The following is a 7795-nucleotide window of genomic DNA, read 5'->3' as shown; positions in this document are numbered from 1 at the left end:
TAGGAAGAACTCCAAGTCCCCTTTTGCATACCACCAGAGCCAATCATACATACTCTAGAGGCAGTTTTCTGTGTCTTCATCCACAGTATGTGAAAGGCCACCAAGCAAAGACTGATTTTTACTGATCTCAATCCCTCACACCACCATAGGATTGGGGACCTTACAGACACATTGATGGCTACAAAAATGGATAAAGACATAAGCAGACATATCAATCACAGAAGGGTGGAGACAAAAGAAGACTCACAGAAAGATGAACAGAAAATGGATGCCTGGACAAATGGACAGAAGAAGACATAATAAGCACTTTGAGGGCAGAGGCTATTTCTTATTCAACTCATTTGCATACTGTCTAGAATGGAGCTGATATTCAGCCTATGTGGCTGAAGGAGTGAATGAAGCACTAGGTTATTGTGGTAAAGTTTTGGACTAAGAGTTAGAAGATCGGATCTTTAACTCTATCTGTATCATGTCATCTGTATGAACACGAGTGACTTCGCTCAACACCTTCAATTTACTCTTCTGTAAAATGGGTAGACTGGCTTAAGTGATTTTTAAGGTCTTTTCAAAACACTGTGTTCCCTGATTTGAAGCTCCCCAAATCCAAAAGAAGGCTATGGGATAGGAAGTGGAGTTACAGTAAAGCAAACGCATGTTTATTTACAACTTGTCCTAATGCAGAGCCAATTCCAGATCCCTGCCAACAATGGGAGAGAAAAGTTAACACACTCCAGATTAGACTGTGTTCAAACTGTCTGGCTGAAAGCCTTGTGGTGGAAATGAAAGACAGGCTGATGGTGGAGCCTGAGGGGTAATTCAGAGGGAAACATGAACCCTCCCCAAGTTGAAAGGAAGGAGGGAAGGGACAGGCTACACAATGCCTCCCAAGGCCCTTGACTGATGGCCAAATGCACTCTATCCAGAAGGATGGTTGTTTGTTCACAGAGCACGTGGCCTGTCCTCCCAGAGTCACACCTGGACTCCCAACATGCTCTGGAGTCATATTTGTGCTCAGAGCGCATCTATCATTAGTTACAGACTGCTGTGTGCCAGGCACTGTCTATCACCTCATCGCTTCTCCCAACAACCCGGGGAGGCAAGAGCGATGATCCTCACTTCTTGGAGGAGGAAAACGTGGCCAATAAGTGGCAGATTGAAAACTTGAACCCAAGGACTTTGGCTGCCTGTCTGTGGACAGCTGCCCTGGAATTGGTCAGGTAGCAATGCAGAGACTTCAGATTTCCTGCCACACCAAACTATAGTGACACCTGCTGGAGCCTGCCTGATCCCTCTGCAATATGCTCCCACACTGCTCAAGCCTCCAGTGTTGACCCATCACTCCCATTTCACAGATGGGGACACTGAGACTCAGACCAACAGGTGAGTGAGCCAGCCACGGTCACACGGCTTGTAAATGGTGACTCTGGCATTCCCTCTTCGCTAGTGAATCAATCTATTCCCATGTGGCAGCTGGAATGGACATCTGTGATTTTGCCTAAACATGCATTCTACCTACCCCTAGGAACAGCATCTGAATTTTCTTTGGAAATTCACACCCACACCCCACCAGCTACCAACTCAATCCATGTTATTTGGGCCAACCTATATACCCTGTACTTTCCCAACCCCATGCAGGGTGGGCAGATGATCCCCTTCGTTCCAATGAATGCATGTGACCAAAGATGTCCAGTGAGACTAAGTCCCAGGACATCAGAGCACATCATTGAGAAAGAGGCACCCTCTTTCTACTAGGATTTCTGAGCTGGTAAAAGGGAAGCCAGAAGCTGCCAGGGGCCACCTGAGACATCGCAAAGGGACAGCCTGCCAGAGAGTGAAGCCAACACAGAGAAAAGCAGGAACAAGAGATGGGGAGACACAATTTTCTAAGGACCTGTTTTGAGACCTGAATATATTCCAGGTACACGAGCCAAATAATTGTCTTTCTACTTAAACCAGTTAGAGTCAAGTGTCTCTCACATGCACCAGAGAGGCCCTGAGTCAATAAAACCCCTTCATCACACTGAACTATCATCACTAGTGTCCTTGGCTGTTGACTAGTTAGACCCAGGTCACTTGAGGGCAGAGACTGGGTCAAGGCCACCACTGTGTCTCAGTGGCTGATTCCAAGCATGCCTGATGAATATTTGTTGAATAAATAAAAACCCAGCTTGGCTCAATGCTCCCTCGTGAAGCTGGGGGCATATTGGGCCCAAGAAGACTGACTTCTTTGGCCGGGCCCATTCTTCTCTCTCCTCCACCCATCATTTAAGGCCTAATTCAAAGGCTGTCTCTTCTGAAACTGGCCCACAGCCCTACCCTACTCCAAAAGTGCTCTTGCACACATCAGAGCATCCATAGAATGTTTCTACCTTGTGCAGTAATGAGCACCCATGACTGACCTCTCTACCCAACCAAGAAGTCCTGAATACAGGGTCTAAAATGGTATCATTTATATATCGAGCTAGCACTTGTCACTCTCCAGAGCTCAGAAAATAATTCCTGAATTCAAGGGCTCATCTCATTCAATAAACATACACCAACCCCTAGTATACACCAGGCACTGAGAATACAGAGGTGAACACAGCATGATGGTTAAAAACAATGACAATAACAAGAGCTAACATTTACTGAGTCATTTATTACCTTGTGCCAGGCGCTGATCTAAGCACTCTGCCTGTATTAACTCCTTTAACCCTCAAAGCACACTAGTGAGTTAGCTACTACTATTATCCCCCATTTTACAAGTGAGGAAAGTAAGGCTCAGGTGTCAAAGAGTTTGCCCAAGGTCACAGACACGGTAAGTGGCAGAGCCAGGATTTGAACCCAGGTAATCTGGTTCCAAAGCCATACTTGCAGCTGGTCCACTATGCTGTGGGATCATGAATACTTAGTAGGCTGATCTGGCATAAGCCCAGCCTTCTCCTTCCTAACGTCTTTATACCCCACTGCTGGAAAGAGGTAAAAGTAGAACTGAACATACCCAACATTGCTGACACAAAGACCTGGATTCTGAATTTCTAATAGCACCATTCTTTGGCCAAATGTATCCGACTGTAACCTCTCTAAGTCTCAGTTTCTTCAGGATTAATAATACCTCATAGGCAGTTCTGAGGGTGAAAAGAGTAAATATGTGAATATCACTTAGCACAATCAGCAAGAGCAGATTGCTATCGCTGGTACCTTTTATTATTCATGCAGAATAAAGCAACTCATCAATGTACAGGACTTGGCACAAGATGTGCCATCAAATACTATCAGTATAGTTCTAGTTTCTTTTCCTTCCTGCACCACACTCTATGACCTTGGAAGAGCACCCACACTTCTCTGGAACATTCAACCAGTGCTGTTTACCACGCCCCTAGAAAGCCCTGCTTCCAGCCAGCCTCCAAAATGGATTAAGGATTTGGAATTCCCTTTCTTTCTCCACCCACAGGATCAAAGGGTACAGGCAAGGGCTGAGGAGCGGGGGAGGAATGCAAGATGGAACAGGCCGAGCTTTGAACTGGCAGAAGAACAACTGTGGTTCATCCTAGGCTCTCCTGAGCTGCAGGGCCCAGGCCCCCATGGTCTGCTCTGCTTGTGCCCTTGAGAAATAAACACAGCTGCCAAGAAACAGGACGCTTCAGCTATGGTTAATCCTCAGCCACAAGACAAGCAGGAACTCAGAGGTGCCCTGTGCTGCGAAGTGTTTTCCAAAAACGTCAGCAAACACACAGAGCAAGGAGGGAGGGGAGAGCACAATGCAAACACACAATTAGGCTTCAGAGCACGAATAAAGGCTGCGCGCGCACACACACCAGCGCCAGCCTTCTGGACGCCCACCTCCCTCTGGGCGGTCTTGCCTCCTCTGCCCTCTAGTGGCCAGACAGGGACACGCCCGCGGGTTTGAACCAGTGCTGGAAAGAGGTAAAACCCGGCGCCAAGGGGAGGATCACAGGGCTTGGAGCCTGTCAGAGAAACCAGGTCCCCAACTCTCCATCCCTCACCACTGGCCTCGCTCAGCCTCTCCTTCACCTCTCGCTAGCACCTCTGCGACAACCTCCTCACTGGTTTTAATAAAAACGAACAGCCAAGGGAATGCTGACTGCAGGCACTGTGCTGAGAGCTCTTACGTTATCTCATCGAATTCTTATACCACTCTTTGAAGTGGGCAGTATCCCAGCTACAGATGAGAAACACACAGAGGCTCACACGGGTGAGGAAATGTACCAAATGCCCCATGGGTACCTACAAGTGGAAAAGAGGAGTGACCACTGATGGGTCGCGTTTTTCGAGGACAAGGGTAGTAAAATGTTCCAAAATTATCGTGCAGCTCTGTGAATATACAAAAACCCACTGAATTGTATTGCATGTGTATCAGTTTCCTATTGCTGCTGTACAAATGACAACTCAGTGGCTTCAAACAACACCAATTTACTCTTTTATGGCCTGGAGGCCAAAAGTCTAAAACCAAGGTGTTGGCAGGACTGTGTTCTTCTGGAAGCCTACGGAGGAATCTGTTTCCTCGTCTTTTCCAGCTTACTGAGGCTGCCTGTACTCCATGGCATTGGCCTCTTACTGTATCTTCTGTGTGTGTCACTCAAATCTCAAGTTCTAATGTCACACTTCCCTTTTATCTTTCTCACCCATTTGCCTCCCTCCTTATAAGGACCCTCGTTATTACACTTGACCTACCAGCATAATCCAGGATAATCTTTCCATCTCCAGATCCCCAATTCATTCATATACCCAAATTTGTTTTTGCTAGGTAAGGTAACATATGCACAACTTCCGTGGATTAGGACATAGACATCTTTGGAGGCCATCATTCAACCAATCACAGTATGTGCATAATAAAACTGTTGTTTAGAAAAGCATGGGAGTGCCTTCTGAATTAAGATGTGAATGGTGAGAAAGACGTGGTGTGGGAAGAACAGATCTGGGAAAGTTCAAAGGGAAGCCACTGCAGTATTTTCAGCAAGGGAGAGACACGATCTGACTTACTCTCCCGCAAAATCACTATCGCACTGAATTGTCACCATCTCCACACCAGGCTGTGGGTTCCCAGGGGGCAAGGACTGGCTGATCTTCATACCTGTACCTTCAGCACTCGGCCCAGGCCTGCCACAGGGTAGGTGCTGAGTGGCTAGCAGAATGAGCCCCCTTGCCCCTCATAGCTTATTTCCCTTTGGTTCACCAGGCCAAACCTTTCACCTAGATTCTGCCCATCAGCATCATGACAGCTTTGCCACAAAGTACCACATGAAATCCAGTGTTGATGGTGCACGGTCTTCTAAGAATCCCAAGCCTTTATATCTGTGTGATTGGTACGAGACATCAAGATCCGACTGAACCTAAACAGTTGGAATTCTGGACTCATGCGTGGGGCTTCAAACTAACACACTGACCAGGTGACCCAGGGCAAGTTCCCCAACCTCCCTGAACCTCAGCTTGCATCTGTAAAATGGGTCCAAGGTATAGTAGTCTGATCTTCCCCTCTTATACAATGCCCAGCACTCACAGGAAGCTCACACGTTTGGTCAATCCCACAAAGATTCCTTTCTACAAACAGGGTAAGAGGGCAGAAACTCGACTATGCACTTCAGCCACCATTATGGATACAGACCACCAAAGATGTTCAATAAACAAGCATAGGCCTGATCGTCTTCAACCTGAACTCCATGGTGCCATCTCATTTCAGGAGAGAAACTTTTCCCCAAATTAACTTTAATCCTCACTCTGGGTACAGTTGACGAGCACGTACAAATGGGCCTGTGCCCAGTCCAGATCTCCTTTGGGCCTCAAGGACATGCTCAGATGTTTTGACAGATTCCTTGCCTTACCTGCGCCATTGCCTGACCTGTATCCTAGCAGCCTTACCAAGAAGGTAAAAGGAAACAAGCTGAGCTTAGTAACTTGCTCTTGGCAAATCTAGGGTGGTCCCGGTGACCACTGTTCCTTTTAGATACAACACTTCTTAAGAGTGATTTAATTTCCAGGAGAGGGACTTGGTGATGCTCCGGCTGGGTAAATTGTACCCAGTGACTTTGTTGATAGGCCACTGCTGGCTGGACGGGCATATTTTTATACTCTGCCTGCTTCTTCTAAGGGCTGAAAGACTGAGGTGATGGATGCCTTGAGTTCAACAGCTCACGGCCCCATTTGAGCAAAAATTCAAACATGTAAACTGCTAGTAAATTTGTAAATCATTAAATAGTTTTAAATTTAGTGTCCCTAAATGCTAACAATGGGTCGTACGTAGCTCTATAAATGGGCACTAAAAAATAAGCGTTAATTATTTCTTTGTCCAATTCCCGCTCCCTTTCTCCCTTTCTCCACTGTCTTCTTTATAACCTTATAACCCTCCCTTTTGCACACAATGTGGTTAGCTCCGGCACAGGGAAAGCCTCATAAGGTAGGAAGACTTCTATTGTACACAGATATAATATGAACACCTACATAATAACAGCCGCTGTTTACTGACCATCCACAATGTGCCAGGCATTTTACAAATGTCAACTCAGTTCTCATAAGCTATAGTATTATTATGTACATTTCAAGGATAAGCAAAACTATGGAGGTGAGGTAAGATGGCCAAATTCTTCCAGAACAAGGATTTGAATCCAGGTCTATCCAAGTCTGCCCTACTCAGCAGGCCGCACTACTAACCAGTATGAACCAACATCACCAAGCCCAACACCTCCCTCCTTTCTCTCCAACCCCACCTCACATTCCACCTGACCACCTCCTCCACATCCCAGAACACGGATGCCACCTCTGCTCTGTTCCAAGCTGAAGCACCCCTTCTCACATGCCCCTCTCCCACAGCCACACCCTCTGTATTCAAGACTTGCACTGAGCCCACCTCCTCTCCATCCAATCCTCTCCCAGCCTGCTCTGCTAATAGGAGCTTTACCCTCCTCCTCCTCTTACTTCCCCCACTGGTGTGCACAGCTCTGGCTTACACTCCGCTTGTCCACTTGCACACACAGCCATCACGGACCCAAACAGACTGCAACAGAAAGCAGATGGGAGTATTTCTCCTCTGAACCTCCCATCACGTCCAAGGGTGGCAGATAGGTCTCCTCTCTTCACAGCACCTACTTCTGGAATGACGGATGTGGCTCACTCAGTTCTAGCATTTAGAGCCACGAAAGCTGAAAGACTGCTGACATGTCTCTGCGGCCAGCCTCTGTGGATTCCCATTAGAGGCTGCTCCTCCCCGAGGAGAAGGGATGTGCTAAGCATCTCCCGCACACCAGGGGCTGTGTTAGACCCTCTTTACAAATATGTTATGTCCTTTGGTTCTCCAAACCACCTAAGGAGAAGAGGATTTATCATCTGCACTTTATGGGATGATGCAAGTGGGCTCAGGTCAATCACTGCTGGAGTCAAGATTCAAATTCCGTTCTGCTCACCTATGAAGACTGCCCTCTTTTCACTGTACCGCACTGTCAGAGGGAGCAAAGGAGGTAATACTTACCTACCCGCATATAGGTGTTGCTGAGTGTGCAAGGCACTTCTAGGTGTACGATCTCTACTCCCCTTCTGAAGGATAGGACTCACCTTTTAACTCTGTTCATGGGCTTTTCTTCCCCTTCCAAAGAAGGAAGACATTTTCTGGTCCCTTTTGTGATTAAAACCCTTAGGGAGTAAAATACATCTTGGAAACAGGAAAGGGAGTATGGGGTTTATCTACCCCACTGCTGGTCATTCTAAACTAAAAGGCCACACCCCTAGCAGCTCATAACACACCCATACACAGATACACACACAGTCTTCACTCCAGAGCTCACAGAATTGAACTCTTCCTGAT

This window comes from Vulpes vulpes, chromosome 4 (assembly GCF_048418805.1).
Source record: "Vulpes vulpes isolate BD-2025 chromosome 4, VulVul3, whole genome shotgun sequence".
In the NCBI taxonomy this organism is placed as follows: Eukaryota; Metazoa; Chordata; class Mammalia; order Carnivora; family Canidae; genus Vulpes; species Vulpes vulpes.
The sequence above is the reverse complement of the archived record's forward strand: the minus strand, read 5'-3'. Positions refer to the sequence as shown.